The sequence below is a fragment of the Carcharodon carcharias genome, chromosome 16 (genome assembly GCF_017639515.1).
Source record: "Carcharodon carcharias isolate sCarCar2 chromosome 16, sCarCar2.pri, whole genome shotgun sequence".
Lineage (NCBI taxonomy): Eukaryota > Metazoa > Chordata > Chondrichthyes > Lamniformes > Lamnidae > Carcharodon > Carcharodon carcharias.
The window spans coordinates 23,393,077-23,412,962 of record NC_054482.1 but is presented as its reverse complement, the minus strand read 5'-3'; the positions used below and the strand labels follow the sequence as shown (position 1 = coordinate 23,412,962).

Below are 19,886 nucleotides of genomic sequence, written 5' to 3'. Positions count from 1 at the left end.
GCAGCAAAGTTGTGCAAAGGCTGAACTGAACCAACTTGGCTCCTGGCCACATTTCCTGTGTGATTGTGATGACACCTCCTAAACTTGTGACCATCACCACTTAGAAACGCAAGGACAACAATTGTATGAGAACATCACCATCTCCAAGTTCCCTCCAATCCTGACTAAGAAATATATTGCCATTCCTTCATAGACGCTGGGTCAAACTCCTGGAGCTTCCAATTGCAGCAATGCGGGAGCACCTTCACTGCATGAACTGCAGCAATTCAAGAAGGTCCTCCACCAGCTTCTCAAGGGTAATAAATGCAACCACAATATTTCCTGAAAACGTATAAGAAAAAAGTATGGTGCATCTTCATTGGGTCCCCAGAACCTTCCACTATATTACCTAATGCCTTGCTCACTGATTTCTCACTAAGTGGAAAGTTATCTTAATCTAAGCTCATTATAAGGTGTTTCCCGCTGTGGTTCCTCAAGTTCCACTCCAGGTACTTGAGCACAGAATCTAAGCTGATATTCCAGTGCCATACTGAGGGAGTGTTGCACTGTCAGCAAGTGCTGTTTTTCACAGGAGAGCGTTAAGCCAAGGCCCCATCTGCAGCTGAGGTGTATGTAAAAAAAAAACAATCCCATGATATTATTTTGAAGTAGTGAAGGTAAGTTCCACCTGGTGTCCTGGTCAATATTTATCTCTATCAACACCTAAAAACAGATCATTTGGTTATTATTCACATTGTTGTTTGTGCGAGGTTGTTGTTTGCAAGTTGGCTGCTGCACTTAGTACATTACAACATTGCCATTCTTTACAGAACCATATAACCATAGAAAAGTTACAGCACAGAAGGAGGCCATTCAGCCTATATTGTCCATGCCAGCCCGAGGGCACCCAGGTGCACCTTCTAATCCCACTTTCCTGCACCCGGCCCATAGCCCTGCAGCTTACAGCACTTTAGGTGCAGATCCAGGTACTTTTTAAAAGAGCTTAGAGTTTCTGCCTCTACCACCAACTTGGGCAGTGAATTCCAGACGCCCACTAGCCCTTGCGTAAAAAACTTCTTCCTCATGTCCCCCCCTATGCCTTCTGCCACTTATCTTGAATCTATGCCCCCTGGTTCTAGAATTCTCCACCAAGGGAAACAATTTTATCCTGTCCACTCTATCTATTCCCCTCATAATTATGTACACCTCAATCAAGTCACCTCTCAGCTTTCCAAGGAAAATAACCCCAACCTATCCAATCTCTCCTCGTAGCTACACTTTTCTAACCCTGGCAACATTCTTATAAGCCTCCTCTGCACTCTCTCTAGAGCTATTACGTCCTTTCTGTAATGTGATGACCAGAACTGCACACACTACTCCAGTTGTGGCCTCACCAGTGTTTTATACAATTCCAACATTATATCCTTACTTTTATATTCTATACCTCTGCCAATGAAGGAGAACATTCCATATGCCTTCTTTACAACCTTGTCTACTTGAACTGCTGCCTTCATGAACCTATGTACGTCAAGATCTCTCACTTCATCTATCCCTCTTAGTATATTCCCATTTATTTTGTAGTAATTTCGTTGACTATAAGGTGCTTTGGGGATATCTTGAGGTGTGCAAAGTGTTCTATAAATGCAAATCTTTCTAATTAATGGACTGTCTACTTCTACTCTTTGGGCATTCAAATTTTTTTAAGCACATTTTAGTTTCTACACTCTTTATTCCTGGACACGCTGTAGCATTTGGAGTTTTGACTATTTTTTCCTTACACTTGTGGCTCTGCTGTTTCAGGCCAGTGGTAGACATAGTGGACCAACTCATTATTCCAGTTGATATTGATGATTTTTGTCCCTTTGTATGAGTACAAGGATGCACTGCTTCAATCAAATAATATAGTGGGAGTTAACTGATCAATTAACACAGGATTTGTTTTTCAATGGCAGTAAATTATAGGGTAACTGAAAGAGTCCCTCAGGGATGGGTTATTGTTAATATGTTGGCTTGTTGCCACAGCAGTGTAATTGCTTTCCTCACTAGCCTCTGATAAGGCTTCTGCTCAAATGCCCCCTTTCTCTCCTGGACAGATGGCAGCTCTGAGCCATGTTGTGAAGGGTATGAAGTGGGCTAATGCTTAATTTGTCTGGCCATTATTTCCTTTGCCTCCAATTGTCGCCTTTCCCCAACTGGAACATGGTGTTATCAGGAGAGGAGTTGGGGATATCGCAGGGGTGAATTAGCTGTGTCCTGCCCCCTTGCCAGTGCACCAGTTCAGGTCAGCACTCTACCATGTGCTCTCAAATAAACAGGTCTGTTTCATAAGGCAGCCTTTCCCTTTTGGTGAAGCTCAACAGGGGCAAAAAGACCAAATGAGGAATTTTATAAAATAATAAACGATTTAACTGCAAGATCTTTGGCTAACTCCAGTGTTTCTCATTTGAGGTCCTGTAAGATTTGTAATGATTTCCAGTGGCTGTGTAATTAAAATAAATGAACTGTATTCAGCAGTGAGAGTGTAAACACCTAAAACGGTGAAACATTAGTATAAATTTAGAAGTAGCACGTTCTTGTGTCCCCGAGACAGTTGTTTTTCTTGCCTTCAGTAAGTAAATTGTGGAATGGGACAAGCTAGCTCAGTGCCTTATTGCAAATACACACTGAGTCTTAAACCGTTCTAGATCCTCAATGATCCTTGGTTGTTTTTTCTCTACACAGCCTCTGAAGCACGTGTCAGCAATCAGAACAGCCATACAAGCCAGTGATGTGTCTCGTTCTGCTTTCTAGACACATTGACACGCTGTTAGTGGCCCAATATCCCCACGGCCCCATTTACCTTTTACCTGGAGTGATCCAGGTGCAGGACGGCTGCTGCTCAGTTATCACCTTGTCTCTGATCTTGGTAATAGGGATCATCGGGTGTTACGTGACACACATTTAGTTGGCAGCACTTACACTCTCTCCAGTCAGAAGGTTGTGGGTTCAAGTTCCAATCTATCTCCTGCACTATGAGATGTAAACAGGCCAGCTTCCTACAAGAAACCTCAGTATTTGAGTACATAATTCAGGCTGACACTTCAGTGTAGCACTGGAGTGTCACACAATGGTGGAACAGGTTTGAGGGACTAAATAGCTTGTTCCTGTTCTCATGTTCCATTATGGATTTAATGGGGTGTAAAATCAAGAGATGTTAAATCAAATGAGATAAATCAAGAACAAAAACAAAAATACCTGGAAAAACTCAGCAGGTTTGGCAGCATCTGTGGAGAGGAACACAGTTAACGTTTCGAGTCTGAATGACCCTTCAACAGAACTAGGTTTTTGCTTTTATCTGAGATAAATCAAGAATCCATCTGCCAGTATAGGTTGATGCTAACACTATAATGGTGCTTTTTGAAGAAGAGTAGACTTTTACAGTGTTATCGGAGATACTTGGTGACAAAATTCTTTCTATTGAGTTAACAAATCTAGGGTCACAATTAGAATTTGTTCTCCTTGCTGCTTTTTTTATAGTCCAGTCTGACCACCATCCTATACTGGGTGTGGTGTCTTATCTGTCTATTGTACAGTCTGACCACCATCCTGTACTGGGTGTGGTGTCTTATCTCTCTCTTGTACAGTCTGACCACCTTCCTGTTTTGGGTGTAGTGCTTTATCTCCATCGTACAGTCTGGCTATCCTCCTACACTGTTTGTCATGTTTTCAGGAGGCTGTCGATTTGTGTGGCCAGCTCAGATTATAAGACTGTCAGAGTGAGGTTTCTTGTGGGAAGCTGGCCTGTTTACATCTCATAGTGCAGGAGTTAGATTGCCTAGAGTTAGACTTGATTATATTCCATCTTCCTCTGTTTGTGTAGCTGTTTTTCTGTTGAATTTGGCCTGCTTACACTGTACAGATATAAGGCACCATAAACAGAACAGGAGGGTGACGAAAGGCCACAGACTTGAAACGTTCACGCTCCTTATCCCTCCACAGATGCAGCCTGACCTGCTGGGTGTTTCCCACGTTTTCTGTTTTATTTCAGATTTCCAGGATCAGCTGTATTTTGCTCTTGTGTTAATGTAGGAGGGTGGTCAGTGTTTTTGCTGTTAACGGGTCCTTCAACTATACGTACCCCAGATATACTAATAGGACACAGGTACCAGTTACATTGTTTGTCCTCCCAGCCTATTGCTCCCTGGTTAAGTTCTCACTATGACCATGTAAGGGTGGTGTATGTCTTGCTGGGACCCCATGCAAAGGTACAGTTTCCTAGAAAATTGCATCAGATGATCTATTTAACCTGATCTGCACACACATGAATGTGAAAAGATATGTCTGGAATAGGTAATATGAAAAGAATTGAGATATTGATCAGACATCAGCTAGTACCGTTGAGGGAGGTGGATCTGCTTTTGGCTCCACACAATTGTACGGCTTAAAGGAAGAACAGGGCGGGGGAATTCCTAAAGCAAGGCTGTAAGTGGTGACTTTCAAATAATAAGCTTACTGCCTTCTACTACTGTGCTGTGAGATTGATCCTGCAGTGATTGAGGAAAGAGCTTTTATTTATATTCCATCTTTCATGACCTTGATGTCTCAAAGCAATTACGCTTTTGGAAAGTGTAGTCACTGTCGTAATGTAGGGAATGCAGCAGCCAGATAACACATGGCAAGATCCAACAAACAGCAACGTAATAATAACTAGATTTTATGTTTTAATGATGTTGGTTGAGGGTAAAATATTGATTGGTCAGAACACCAGAAAGAACACCCTGCGTTTCTTAAAAGCAGTTACGTGAGATCTTTTATGTCCATACCAGAGGTTTTAATATCTCATCTGAAAGACGGCATTTTCAACAGCTAGAATGCCCTCAGTACTGCACTGGGAGTATCAGCCTAGATTTGTGTTCAAGTCTCTGGTCTGGGACTTGAACCTGCAATCTTCTGACTCGAGAGGTGAAAATGCTGCCAACTAAAGCACAGCTGACACAGAAACAATTATTAAAGAATGAGTGTTTAAGGTTTGTGGGAGTGGTTCTGTGCCACAAACATAATGGGGACTTCCACTGCTGGATCAAAATTTAAAACAACATTAAAATAACTTCCAGGTCAAAATGAATTTGCTGCTGAGAATACAGATTTTTACTAATCTACTGTTCTTCCGGAGAGATTCTGTACCTGTTGTGTGAAACTTGAAAGACTTTTAGTGATGCCATTGATCAGCTAAAGCCGTGTTATGTTTCATTCTGTCCTGTTCTCCTGACGCTTCTCACCCAGCAGAACATGCCCCGTGTCAACCAATGACCCGAGTGTGTAACCTGATGCTTGAATGTTGCTGCTTGAATGACTTTGGTACTTTGAAGAGCAGAAGAGAGGGGCTACTGCCTGAGCTAGGTCTGGTTTTAATTTTCCAACTGACTCATGCAAGGGGTGGTATTCTTGATTTTACCGTTGCTGCATTACCCTGAAAAATAGGAAACCTGTGAATCCTTTTCATGGGATATTAATTTCTTTGCACTGTCTCATCACTTGCAATAGATTCTGAATTGGTGTTGTCATTGTTGGACTCAAATTTACAACCATCTCTTTTTCTCTCTCTCTCACTATTTGCGAATTTGCAAGACTCCAAAACAGTAGCCTGGCAGCTATGGGTATTGGATTAATAACCCAGAGGTTGAGAGTTCAAATCCCATTGCTCCATGTTGTGGAATGGAATTCAGTAGTTAAATAATTGTGGGCTGGCATCAGGAAAAAAGTGATCAGGAATGTTGTGGAACCCCAAATGGGTCATTGACTGCTCCTTCAGAGAAGGTGAACCTGCTACCTTTAGACAAGGCTACAGTCCCACACTTGCAATTGACTCTTAATGATGCATCCACCTGTGACAATATTGTTAGGCATGGCCACTGCACAGTCCTTGTGGAGGTGAAGTCCCACCTTCATACTGAGGACACCCTCCATTGTGTTGTGTGGCACTACCACCATGCTAAATGAGATGGATGCAGAACAGATTTAGTGACTCAACTGGGCATCCATGAGCTGCTGAGGGCCATCAACATCAGCAGCAGAATTGTGTACAACCATTATCTCATAGCCCAGCATATTCCTCAACCTGCCATTACCATCAAGCCAAGGGATCAACCCTGGTTCAATGAGTTGTGTAGAAAAACATGCCGGGGAGTAGCATCAAGCACACCTAAACATGAGGTGCCAACCTGGTGAAGCTATATCACAGGATAACATATGTGCTTAACAGCAGAAACCGCATGCAATACACTGATAGATCAAAGCTCAGTTAGTCATGAATGGCAGGGGACAATTAAATAATGAATGGGAGAAGGAGGATTAATGAACATTTGTGTTCTTAATGATGACTGAGCCCAGCATGTGACTGTAAAAGACGAGCCTGAAACATTTGCAATCGTCTTCAGCAAGAAGTACCAAATGCTTCTTTCATCCTTCTCCTCACCACCCCCAAAACTAACAGACGTTCATCTTCAGCCAGTTCAGTTCGCGTGATATCAAGAAATGGCTAAAGGCATGGATGCAGTAAAGACTGCGGAGTCCCAATAACATTTTAAAAATTCTTTGGATGTGGGCATCGCTGGCTAGGCCAATATTTGTTGCCCATTCCTAATTGCCCTTGTTCAATTAAGCGTCAACCACATTGCTGTGTGTCTGGAGTCACATGTAGGCCAGACAAGGTAAGGATGGCCTTCCCTAAAAGGACAGTTGGGTTTTTACAACAATCGATAATAGTTTTATAGTCATCATTAGACTTTTAATTCCAGATTTTTTTATTGAATTCAAATTCCACCATCTGCAGTGGCAGGATTCAAACTTATGTCCCCATTATCCTGGGTCTCTTGATTACTAGTCCAGTGACAATACCACTATGCCACCACCTCTCCCATTGTTGCTGTAGTACTGAAGACTTGTGCTGTAGAACTAGCTGTTCTAGTACAGCTGGAACACTAGCATTTACCTGGCAGTGGAAAATTGTCCTGTCCACAAAAAGTAGGACAAATCCAATTCCATCAGCCTCAATTTCATCATTGATCATCGGCAAAGTGATGGAAAGTGCCATTGACTCTGCTATAACAACCTCCTCGCTGATGGTTAGTTTGGGTTTTGCCTAGACCACTCAGCTTCAGACCTCATTACGTGTTGGCCCAAGCATAGACAAAAGAGCTGAAGTCCAGAGGTAAGGTGAAAGTGACTGCCCTTGATATCCAAGCAGCTTTTGACCAAGTGCTGTATTAATGAATCTTAGTAAATCCAAAGTCAGTTGGGAGAAAGCCCTTCACGGCTTGGAGTCATACCTCGCATGGAGGAAGATTGGTTGTGGTTGTTGGAGGTCAATCACCTCAGCCCATGAACATAACTGCAGGAGTTCCTCAGGGTGGTGTCCTAGGCCAAACCATTTTCAGCTGCTTCATCAATGACCTTCCCTCCAACATAAGATTAGCTTGCTGATGATTGCACAAGGTTCAGTACAATTCACAACTCCTCAGATACTGAAGCCGTCTGTGTCCATATGCAGAAAGACCTGGACAACAGTCAGGCTTGGGTCGATAAAGTAACAAGTAACATTTGTGCCACGCAAGTGCCAGGCAAAGACCATCATCAACAACAAAGGGTATAATCACCAACCCTTGAGATTGAATGGCATAACTATCATTGAATTCCCCATTTACCATCTTCAACTGCGTCATCACTGAAACAGTTACAACCGACCTCCAGGTGAGGTTCCCCAAAGTTTTTTGTTCCAGGCGATACCCCTCTATTTCTCACTGTCTGGCTGGGACACCCCCAAACTGTTATGCCCTGGGTGAGGAAGGATGAATTGACTCCCTGTCATTATTCAGCACCGCACACACACACGCACACACACACGCAATCCGCTTGATTGGCAACCCTTCCACTACCTTGAACATTCATTTTCTCCTCCACTGACACACATATACGAGATGCGCTGCAGCACCACCCACACCCCTCAACCTGTACCACCTAAAAGGACAAGGGTAGCAAACACATAGGAACACCACCATTTGTATGTTCCCCTCCAAGCTACACACCATCCTGACTTGGAAATATATCACCCTTCTTGCACTGTTATTGGGTCAAAAACCTGGATCTCCCTTCCTTAACAGCACTGTGGGTACCACAGAACCTCAGGAACTGCAGCGGTTCTAGAAGGCAGCTCACCACCACCATCTCAAGGGCAATTAGTTATGGGCGATGTTGGACTTGACAGTGATGCCTACATACCATGAAAGAATTTAAAAAAAGGCCTCTGAGGTACAAAACCGTACCAAGGATTCTGCTTCCAATCCCTTTTCTTTGCACATAGCTTTCAAAAGGGATCACTTGGATGCGAGGTAAGGTTTGGGTTTGACTTTGTGCTCTTGTCATTGACTAGCTTCTTCGACACTCATTATCTAAGCTCACTCATTGGGGAGAAACAAGACTCCACCTGAGAAAGAGGGCTACTAGCACCACCTGTAGAAGGAGTGGTCAAAAGTGATGATAAAGCAAACCATTCTATCTTGTCTTTTTTTGTTATATTATTTTAGTATGACTTGCAATTGTGCTGTGTGTTTGTGTGATTTGAACAGAATATTCAATACAGTTCATCGTCCTCAAGATGAAGGAATATTACACTAGATGGGACTACTTTTTGCTTTTTTCTAAAAGCAAAGGCATTATACAAAATGGAAATCCATAGCAGGACTGCCAGAACATTAGTAGAAATTAAAACACTTCCCAGACTTCCAGGTCATAGGTTAATCTCTTGCGCCTTAGTCTGTTTCCTGAAGGAACACAAGCACCTCATCATCTGTGAAAGATTTAAAAAACATGTTATTTAAATGTAAAAACAAAATAATAAGGGTTGGACAAATTGTTTTTCAGGATAGAATGTGGCGTGGGAACTCCTATGAAATTTGCAGGAAAATCATGGTGGCTTTATGTGAATTGTAGTTTTTGAAAGCATTAGTGCGGCTTCAAAGAAAAGCTCCTCGGATGACGTGACTTGCTCACAGTGAGTGATCCCCTTTGGACCTTTTGATGATAAAGGCTCCCCTCCCGTGCTTTTCATATGTAAAAGGCTGAGGTGAAAGTTCACTTCCTATTTGCATTTGTGGTGTGACTCATGATCTCGCACTTGATTTTCAAAACTCAACCTGATTCTGTCTGTTATCTAGGGAAAGGATCCCCATCATGGCCCCCTACATTTTTTCTGTCAGTGGAAATCCGTTCACTTGCTAAACAGGCTCATTGTCAAATTAACAAACACCAACTTTCATTAATATAGCGCTTTTAATGTGCCGAACATCTCAACGCACTTCACAGGACCAATATCAAACAAAACTTGACACCGAGCCTCGAGATGTTAGGAGAGAGGCCAAGAAAATAAGTTTTCAGAGCATCTAAATGGAGGATAAAGAGGCAGAGAGGTTTAGGGAGGAAATTCCAGAGTGTGGGGCCTTGGCAACTGAAGGTAATGGTCTACCAATGGTGGATTGATGAAAATCCAGGAATGTGTTAGAGGCCAGAACCTTTGGGCACATACCATTCAAAGCTCATGCTGACCAAGTTATTGCAATGCCTTTGGGATGTTGCCTTAACTTCCCTGTGACTCTTCCACAGCTTTTCTTGAACCACTTGCTGTCCCATCTCCTCTGACAGTTTAAGGTGGTCATGAAGGTGTTCCACACACTCATTCCCTCCTCCACTGGGTTACCACCCGTTCCCTAGCCTGCCCATTCTGTCGTCAGTAGGCATACTATTGGCTGCCATGTCCATGTACTGCAGAACTTCCTCCTTAAAACCCTCTGCTGTGCCATCAACCTCAGTCTGCTTTCGAAATAAATCCCTTTATAAATGATCTCTCTGGACTCTCAAATTTTATACTTCTCCGCTGCTCAGTGCTCATCTTTCTCGTTTCTGCACAGAAAAACAAGAAAAATAAGTTGTTATCCCAAGCCACCAGCACAGTGAAGGAATTGAGCAACAGTCTGGATGCCTCTCTTCTGTAGCAGGGATTCAAGCCAGGCCTAGCTGGCAAGATACTTGTCAAGCAATCAGATACTCTTCAACCTAATCTCATGCAGCAAAGTGAATAGCTCAGCTGAAGGAGCAAATCTAACTATTAACTTGGAGTGCAGGCTCAAAAAAATGCTAACGTTTCTTTTTATAAGTAATGGGAGAGTTGGGGAACAATGAGTGGGCCAGTAGACTCTTGTAAACAAAGATTCATTGTAGGGGGTAGTGGAGAAATTTCTTTTAACAAAAGATATGAGGTCTCCTGTTTTTCCTTGCTTCTAAATGGCTCACCACAGTGACTTGTGCTGTATGCAGCTAAGTGTGAAGGTGCAAGTTGTTCATTTGCAAGCTCACAGCATAAAAGAATGTGCTTACCGTGTAAAAGAAAATTAACACGACCTGCTCATTTTAAGTGGTACAAGGAGGATTGGGAGCCATGCACACTTCCACTGGAAATGTGCAGGTACGCATCCCATGCTGCCTTCATGGGTTAGAGCCAGTAATCAAAATCGACTGCACACATCATAATTCATGTTTTCAGGTGCAGCATTGTTGAGTACAATTTTCTACAGTGTTAGAATTTCTGATGAATCTCTTCCCTCATCAAGCTGAGGGATATGGGTGCATTTCAGGCACCCAGGGCAGGATTTTGGCCCCAATTTTTAAAAATTTAACTTTTTAAAAAACATTTTCTGTGGATGTCAGCTGTGTCCCGGTAGCACTTTGTCTTTGAGTCAGAAGGTTGTAGGTTTAAGTCTCACTCCAGCACTTCAGCATAAAAATCAAGGGAATGGGTGGGCGGGTGTGAAATTTCATTCCGTTATCTGGTTTGCCTGCACCATCAAGCCCCCAATCCATTTTCTGGGAGGCTGGATTGGGGGTGGAACAGCTACCCGTCCGCATATGGTAGCCAACAGAGGTAATTAAAAGGCCATTGTGATGGAATCTGTGGGCAAAGCTTGTATTTTTGAGACAGATCCTAATTGGAAAGGCAAACTGAAAATGGAAACTGAGAAAGGAAAGTAACCCTCCCAGTTTCTGACTGACTGAAATTGAGATTGGAAACTATATAAAAGGAGAAAGAGTAATCAGAGCTCAGTAGAAATTAATGAGTCCAGTGGTGCAGTACAGGCATGCTGGAGAAGATCCGGAAGCTGAGAATAAGCAAATACACAGTTGCTGCAGCTGTTTCTTTTCCATGAAGATAACATTGGTGGATCTACACCATTCAGAGCAACTTGAGGTTCTGCAGATGTGTGCCATTTTTGGGGAAGACCATACCTGTGGTACTCGGGTTGGTTGACACTGCTCTCAGCTGGGGATCAGACTAAATCCGAGAATAAGAGCAGCTGAAATTCTTTGTAAGGACGACAGAGTTTAAAAGGGCTTTGTTGGCTGATTTTGATGACAAATATGCTGAGTAGACCACTGAACCAATTTGTAAGATCTGTTTTAGTTGTGTCTGCCATTTAATGTGTAATTCATAGTTCATAATTAATTGTAACTTATCTTTTAACTCTCGTTTAACTAATGGTGCCTTTGAGTTTTAGAATAGATGTGATAATTAAGATAGTAACTAGTAGTTGTTTGGTAGTAAAAAAACTTGAGTATTGCTGAAAAAAGACACGTTGTCGAAGCTTTTTGTCTTGCACTCATCAGGACAATTCTCAAGATACCAAATGTAAAGGGAACAACAATTTATATTGCACGAGAAGAGCGTGCTGATTGGCTGGCATGTGGACTCTGGTAGAGATGTTGCCCTGCAGAATCCACCAGATAACGGACAGTTAACTGCCAAGTTTGGTTTAAATTCAAACCAGGCAGTTTTGAGCAAGTTTTCCATATAAACGGTGAATGATTCCTTCACATTTGCAAAGACCATACAGGACTTGCATATCGATGGTGATGCTGTGTTCATGTGCACATTTGACATTGCTACTCTATGCACCAATGTACTGCTCATGGAAGCCATTAGATATTTCCCATGATTATAGTGCCTCAGTGCAAAATAGACCCACCGCCATTGTCTGCATCTATATTCATTGAACTTATGAACTGAGCTCAGCAACTTGCGCAGTTGAGTTCAGTTTTCATGATACTTGTGTGCCCAAATAAATGGTATTGCCGTGTGATCCCCTCCAGGCTCAGCTCTCACTAACATATATTTGTTGGGTTCCATAAAAAATGCTTCTTTGGTGGAATGACACCTAACTCCTACTTCTTCCATATTTCTGATATCTTTCTCGGCCCCCTCCAGAGGTCCCCAGCATCATGGATGCCAGTCTTCAGCCAATTCGATTCGCTCCACATGATATCAAGAAATGGCTGAAGGCACTGGATACTGCAAAGGTTATGGGCCCTGACAATATTCTGGCATTAGTACTGAAGACTTGTGCTCCAGAACTTGCTGTGCCCCTAGCCAAACTGCTCCAGTTGTGCTACAACATGGGCATCTACTTGGCAATGTAAAAAATTGCCCTGGTATGTCCTGTACACACAAAGCAGGTCAAATCCATCCCGGCCAATTACAGCCCCATCAGTCTACTCTCGATCATTGCTAAAGTGATGGAAGGGGTCATCAACAGTGCTATCAAGTGGCATTTGCTTAGCAAATACCTGCTCACTGATGCTCAGTTTGGGTTCTGCCAGGGTCACTCAGCTCCTGACCTCATTACAGCCTTGGTTCAAACATGGACAAAAGAGCTGAACTCCCAAGGTGAGGTGAGTGACTGCCATTGACATCAAGGCAGCATTTGACCAAGTGTGGCATCAAGGAGCCCTATCAAAACTGGAGTCAAAGGGAATCGGGGGATAACTCTCTGTTGGTTGGAGTCATATGTAGCGCAAAGGAAGATGTTTGTGGTTGTTTCAGGTCAATCATCTCAGTTCCAGGACATCAATGCAGGAGTTCCTCAGGGTGGTGTCCTAGGCCCAACCATCTTCAGCTGCTTCATCAATGACCTTCCTTCCATCATAAGGTCAGAAGTGGGCCGTTCGTTGATGTCACAATTTTTAGTGCCATTCGCGACGACTCAGATATTGAATCAGTCCATGTCCGAATGCAGCAAGACCTGGACAATATCCAGGCTTGGGCTGACAAGTGGCAAGTAAAATTCATGCCACAAATGTGCCAGGCAATGACCATCTCCAACAAGAGAGAATTTAACCATCGCCTCATGACATTCAATGACATTACCATCACTGAATCCCCCACGAACAACATCCTGGGGTTACCATTGACCAGAAACTGAACTGGACCAGCCAGATAAATACTGTGGCTACAAGAACAGGTCAGAGGCTGGGAATCTTGTGGCGAGTAACTCACCTCCTGACTCCCAAAAGCCTGTCCACCATCTACAATGCTCATGTCAGGAGTGTGATGGAATACCCTGTTTGCCTGGTTGAGTGCAGCTCCCACAACACTCAAGAAGCTTGACACCATTCAGGACAAAGCAGCCCACTTGATTGGCACCACATCCACAGACATTCATTCCCTCCACCACCGACGCACAGTAGCAGCAGTGTGTACCATCTACAAGAAGCACTGCAGAAACTCACCAAGGCTCCTTAGGCAGCACCTTCCAAACCCACGACCACTACCATCTGGAAGGACAAGGGCAGCAGATAGATGGGAGCACAATGACCGGGATGTTCCCTTCTAAGCCACTCACCATCCTGACTTGGAAGCACATCACTGTTCATTCACTGTCGCTGGTCAAAATCCTAGAACTCCCTCTGTAACAGCACTGTGGGTGTAACTACACCACAGGGACTGCAGTGGTTCAAGAAGGCAGCTCACCACCACCTAAAGGGCAATAAGGGATGGGCATTAAATGCTAGCCTAGCCAGTGATGCCCACATCCCATAACTGAATTTTTAAAAAAGGCACGTTTGAATCCGCAGCTGCATGTAAGAATTTCTTTACACGTCTTTTAATGGGCTCCATCCTTTGAAATGGAGCAGTCAAATGAGCTCCCTTTCTTTGCCGTGCTAGTTGCGAAATCTACCAGTGTGTTTTCTACTACCATCTACTTTAAACTTACATTTATTGGTCAATATGTGCGTTGGGACTCCTACAGTCTCACACGCTACAAGACTGGTCTTATCGGCAACCTTGTAACTAGGGCCCAAGCCATTTCCTCACCGTGCAAACATGATGCTGAAAAAGGGTGTATCAAAGCCATCCAGCAAGATAATGGCTACCCTGATCAGATCACTGCTCTGATATATATCGTGCAAACTCATGAATGGGCCTAAGGCTGCCACTTCTGCTCCTGAAAAGTGCCCAGGCTACCTCGGATTGCCCCGAAAGGGTATGGTATCTCAAAAATTTGAGGAACAGGTGAAGGTAGCCATTTCACGCTGCTACTGTGCAATATTAGCATGAGTGGTATTCGCCACTAACAGGATTCTTCCGCCAAACCAAAAAGGACGTTCTGCTTAACACACAAATGAATAATGTGATATATGAATTTCAGTGCCAGTGTAATGCTAGGTATGTAGGCCTACGATCAAAAGACTTGCGGTTTGTTTCAACCAGCGTGCCCCTTCAGCTATTCACAACAGGCAAAGTACTGACTGTACACAATCAACCAGCCCGTGCTTGCATAGTGTTCAACATTAGATGTGATTCCAAAGTTGGACAACATTTGCTAAACAATCCTATGTGTGCTAAGAATTACACTGACAACCAATTTAAGGTTATCAGTCGCGCTCATGTTTTGGCTCACTTACGTGTGCTACGCACTGTGGGTGTACCTACACTGTGTGGACTGCAGTGGCTCAAGAATGCAGCTCACCTTCACCTTCTCAAGGGCAGTTAGAGGTGGGCAATAAATGCTGGCCGAGCCAGCAAAGCCCACATCCCTTGAATGAATAAAAACATGTTTTTATGCAGAACAAGATCGTGCGCAATCAACTGGAGAGGTCCTAGACTAGGGGTGGTGTGCCGGACACCAAGGTCCTCATTTCAGTTCAAGTCACACGTTGGAGCTGGCTGGACACGACATGGGCAGTTCCTGCAGTGGTGATGAGGTTGGCAGTGGACACCCATGTGAGGATCCTGCACCACATGATCTCTCTGTCAGTACTACTACGTCCAATGTTCTGTGTTCAATGCGGCTGCCAAGCACAAATAATCTCCTTTCCATCCTCGGCACATCTAACCAATTGTCCTCCGGCAACCTTGACCTCGACCCCAGTGCTGAGAGCACCTTGGATGAGGACCCTGAAAGCAGCACTGTTGAAGGCCCGTCATGGCGTTCACCCACATTTTCCACGACACCCGACACGCACCTTGGTGGGACCTAGATATAGAGTAGCCTTGGGATCACAGTCTGGTGAGCACAGCACACAATCTGTTCCACAGCAGGCGGAGGCAGGGACATCCTTGGGTCACTGGCACTCAGTGGACTGCTGGAGGGATGAACCTGTGGAGTCTGAGTCAGATGATGCGCCTCTGGACTCAGTCCTCAATTAGTTGGTGGAGCTGCACAGATAATCAGGGGAACATCAGGAAGGGATGTTTGGTGCACTCCATAGATTACAAGGGAGGATGGAGGAGTCCGGCTGCCTTCAGTCTGAGATGATAGCGCTGGAATGCCAACACACTGAGGTAAACACTGGCAGGATGGGAGCTATGAAGACCTTAGTCCAGGACATTGTTTCTGCACTGCTGCACAGGCTGAACTCCATCGCTGACCCCATAGTTGACCTCCAACAGTGCCTGCGCGACAGGTGTGCGGGGTAGCTTGATCTCATTTCAGCTTCCCCTTCTCAAAGAGTCAGCCAGGGGTCGTCGGGCACACATAGGAGGACCAGCAGCTCGACACCCCTGGGCCGTCCAACCAGGTGACTCCGGGAATGTCGAGCAGATCCAAATCCGCTCTTCCTGTGACCCCAGCAGCTCCAGCTCCACAGGCTGAGTAGAGTGCAGCTGGCCCACAGCAGGACACCCAAAGCAGGCCAGGGCATTCCAGGTCTTGGTCCTCAAAGGGATGTATGCCAAAGTTATCACAGAGACGGTGTCGCAGTCAGCAGGCTGCCTCCTCCTCTGCTGTGGATGTCGGGGGAGCACCAATACATAGCAGCAGGGTTAGGAACGTTAAGAAGAATTAGTTGCACAGTGTGGGCATGAGTGTTAATCACTTGTACATAATGTTCACTATTGTCAATAGACTCCCAAGAATGTCTCCCTGCCTATGACTCCTTGTTATGATGAGCAGTGTTCGTGTCACTCAGGTGTGAAACCTTGGATCCTGCACAAGATAAAGGAAGGTGCCTCAGTCAATGGCCTCTTCCCTGTGCTTTGTGTAACCTTCAGATCAAAGTGATGGTCCAGCCTCACACTCCCTGGAAACATTACTGATGCCTGCACCTCGATGGTGCTTGTCATTGCTGCCAGAATGTCGTGGGCAGGAGTCACAGAGTTCTGTCATTCTCTCTTTGTGCACTCAGCAACTTTTAAGGTGGGGCTGGCCCCCCCAATTTTTTTATCTGTGTCCGCTTACACTGGGCTCCTGAAGGAGACAGATGCTGTAGGCTGATTAAGGATCAGGTGCATTTAAAGTTTCATGGCTGCATCTCCATGATATGGCCCTGATCACAGAGCTCAAGCGAGCTGCCCTCAGCCAGAGAGGGGCCAGACCTTCTCAGAGGCAATGTGAAGATCTTTGGAGTGTCCTCACTGCATGTCATTGTCATCATCCTCTTGGAATCTGACTATTAGGGCCTCTGTGGCATCTCCATGACATGAGCCTGAGCACTAAGGGTATGTGCTCAGCCATCAGCCACACAGGAGTCAAAGGTTCACAAATGCAAGGTGAGGATGTCAGGACTGTCCTCACTGCATCCGGTTATCATCCTCCACGAATCTTGCGGCTATGAGGGTCTCCCGAGTGCGCCTGCCTCATCTGCCCAGTGCGATGACCTCATCGCCGGCATCCTTGACTTTGAGAACTTCATCACTGTCATTCCCTTCAATGTCCCCCTCATTGGAGGAATATGCAGCTCTTCCATTTCCTTCCCCTGTTGCAGCGCCAGGTTGTGTAGCACACAGCAAGCTATGATGATGCGTGACACCCTCTGGGGGCTGTATTGCAGGGCTCCACTGGACCTGTCAAGGCACTGGAACCTCATTTTCAAGATGCCTATTGTTTGCTCCACCAAAGTCTAGGTTGCGACATCAGCCTCCTTATACTGTCACTCTGCTGCAGTCTGAGGCCGCTGCTTGAGTGTCGTCAGCCACATCCTCTGTTAGAAGCCCTTGTCCCTGCAGAGCCAACACTGCAGCCTCTGTGGACCCTGGAAGATGTCAGGGAACTGAGCCCTGCTAAGGATGTAGGAGTCGTGGAAGCTCCCTGGGAATCATGCACAGACCTGTGGGATGTGTTTGTGGTGGTTGAAAACCAGCTGAATGTTTAGCGATGGAAACCCTTACAGTTGAAGTAGTTGACTGTTTGTTGCCATGGAGACCTAAGTGCCATGAGTGCAGTCGATGGCAACCTGCACCTGTGGGAAACCTGAGATCTGCACAAATACCAGCGCTCTTGCTTCCTTGCTTTCCTGATCCCAGGCGAAATGCACAAAATTCTGTGCCTTCTCGAAGATGGCATCCATGACCCTCTGGATGCACTTACGCATGGAGGCATGCAAGATCCTGCACAGGTCAACTGTGGAGCCCTAGAAGGAGCCACTGGAGTAAAAATTGAGCATCGCGATCATTTTCGCAGCCATTGGCCGTGGGTGTCCTCCATGTTCCCGTGGCGCCAAATCCTGTAGCAGGTGGCATATGCGACCGACCAGTTCCCTAGACATGCGCAGTCTTCGGTGACACTGGTTCTCAGTCATTTGAAGGAATGACAGGTGCCATCTATAGACGCTGGGTCTAGCAAGGTGCCTATGAGCGATGGCTTTCTGTGGATCTTCAGCTGCAGGCCCTGCCGCCCCTTCATCTTGAGGGAGGTGCTCCTCCCTTTGCTTAACAGGTGCCTCCACCAGTCTCTTTTTCTTCTCTATCCCTGTAAGCCATGAGGCATACCGTTAAATCACCAGGCTCCATGATCCTGATGTTCTCTTCCTGCAGGATCAAAGAGAGAGATGCGTTGGTTAGCGTGGGGGAACTAAGAACCTCTCTTGGTTAAGCTTGAAGGCCCCTTCACGCATACAGGAGAGTGCTGACCACCACTTAGTTGGCCAGTGTGTTGTGCATTTCATGGCTGCTTGAAACCGCACCACCTCTACCCCCCTCCACTCTCCTAACTCACACTGCAAGGCTGCACTGTTAGCTTGAACCATGAGGGATACTGGGTCCAAACCTTAATAAAAACATTGCAAGTGGTTGTGAGCACATCCACCAGTGACTGTGCCGTGGCCACTTTTTACAAGGGGATTCTACAACTTGACCAGTTGGCCAACTTTTTCTGCTGCCCCCTAAAATGCACATTAATCTGCAGTCTGTGCCTGAGGGGTGAAAGGTTCTGGAGCATTTGGTGGCACTTTCAGGCTTTTGCATGGCTTGTGTGGGCAGAAAAGCTTCAGAGGCCCGACTCCAAGCATGTCAATGGAGCTGCTGCTGAATGGTCTCAGCTACGGAAGAATGTTCACTTTTGTTTTGACAAGCTTTTCCAAGTGCGTGGCCGCTTCCCTCACCCCCACCCCAGGCCTCCGGTGTGTGCTTGTGTACTTCCTTCAGTCTGTGCTGCCGTGTACCATCTAGCCCCACCCGCACTATAGCCCTTGCCCTGGCAGCGCACTGAAAGGTAGCTGGGAAAAAGAGACGTTCTTGTTCCATCCCATCCCATCCCATCCCCCCACCCCCCCCCCCCCCCCCCCCCCCCCCCCCACACACACACACACACACACACACACACACACACACACACACACACACAGCCACTTTCCAAATGTGAGGCACCTCTTCCTTGGTGTCCTACAGCTTGGAGCAGACAATTGCAAGCTGGTTTCACGATGGCGTGAAACTGGTTTTTGGCTTTCTCGCCATATTGTCCGCTCACACCCGCCATGACGCCCGGTACCAACGGGACTAGACGATTCTGCCCCTTTTCTTTATATATTCCTTCTCATCCAGTTGTGATTGGCAGTGCCTCTGATAACCTTGTTTTCGATGAGTGGAGGAAAAGTCAGCTGGTATTGATGCTGCTAAGTAGCTGGTGAGCAGGATATGACTACTCTGTCATACACTACTCTGTCAGATTTTTATTTCCCATTCCTGGAGATTGAGGTGCCTGCACACATATGCTATCTTTCAAACTATTAATAATTGTATATTTTATGGGGTGATTCACCAGATGAACAAAGGGGATGATATCTATATTCATATTTGAGTTCCTGATGGGATTTGCAGTAAGTGTTAAGGAATGTCTTCAGGTTCCTCCAACACGATTTAGTTGGATTGTTTTGGACTAATAGTCCTATACCACCTATGTTTGTCTTCCAACAATACATCTGTGTGTCTCTCTTTTCTATGCTCTACCTGTGTATATCTCTCCTGTGTATATCCTTGCTGTTTTGTTCTCTTAACCTGTGTTAATTCTCCAACTTCATCTCTTGCTCCACCCTTTCAATTCTTGCTCTCTGGCTCTCCTCCAATTCTTGCCTTACAAACCAGGAAGAACCTCTGGTTGTTGTAGAAGCTCAAGTTGAATAGGAGCCTCAGCTAGGAAGCTCTTGGATTCAAAGGGAACACTTGGAGCAAGAAGTACATGATGTGGCCAACAAGGGTTGCTAAAAAAAAGCATGGTGGATTGCATAATTAAATTGTGGCTAATTGGTTGGAACCAAGGCATCATTAGGAAAAGAAAATGAAGAAAGCTCTATTAAATGGCTCAATCTCCAGTCAGGTTTTCTAAACTGAG

The 19,886-nt window shown here is 45.2% G+C and overlaps 1 protein-coding gene across 1 annotated transcript in view; it reads left to right on the top strand.

Moving 5' to 3' along the window:
• The window catches only part of si:ch211-267e7.3 (ADAMTS-like protein 2), a 115,378-nt gene that overhangs the window by 27,281 nt on the left and 68,211 nt on the right, over positions 1-19,886 (top strand). The gene's annotated exons all lie outside the window — the stretch shown is intronic.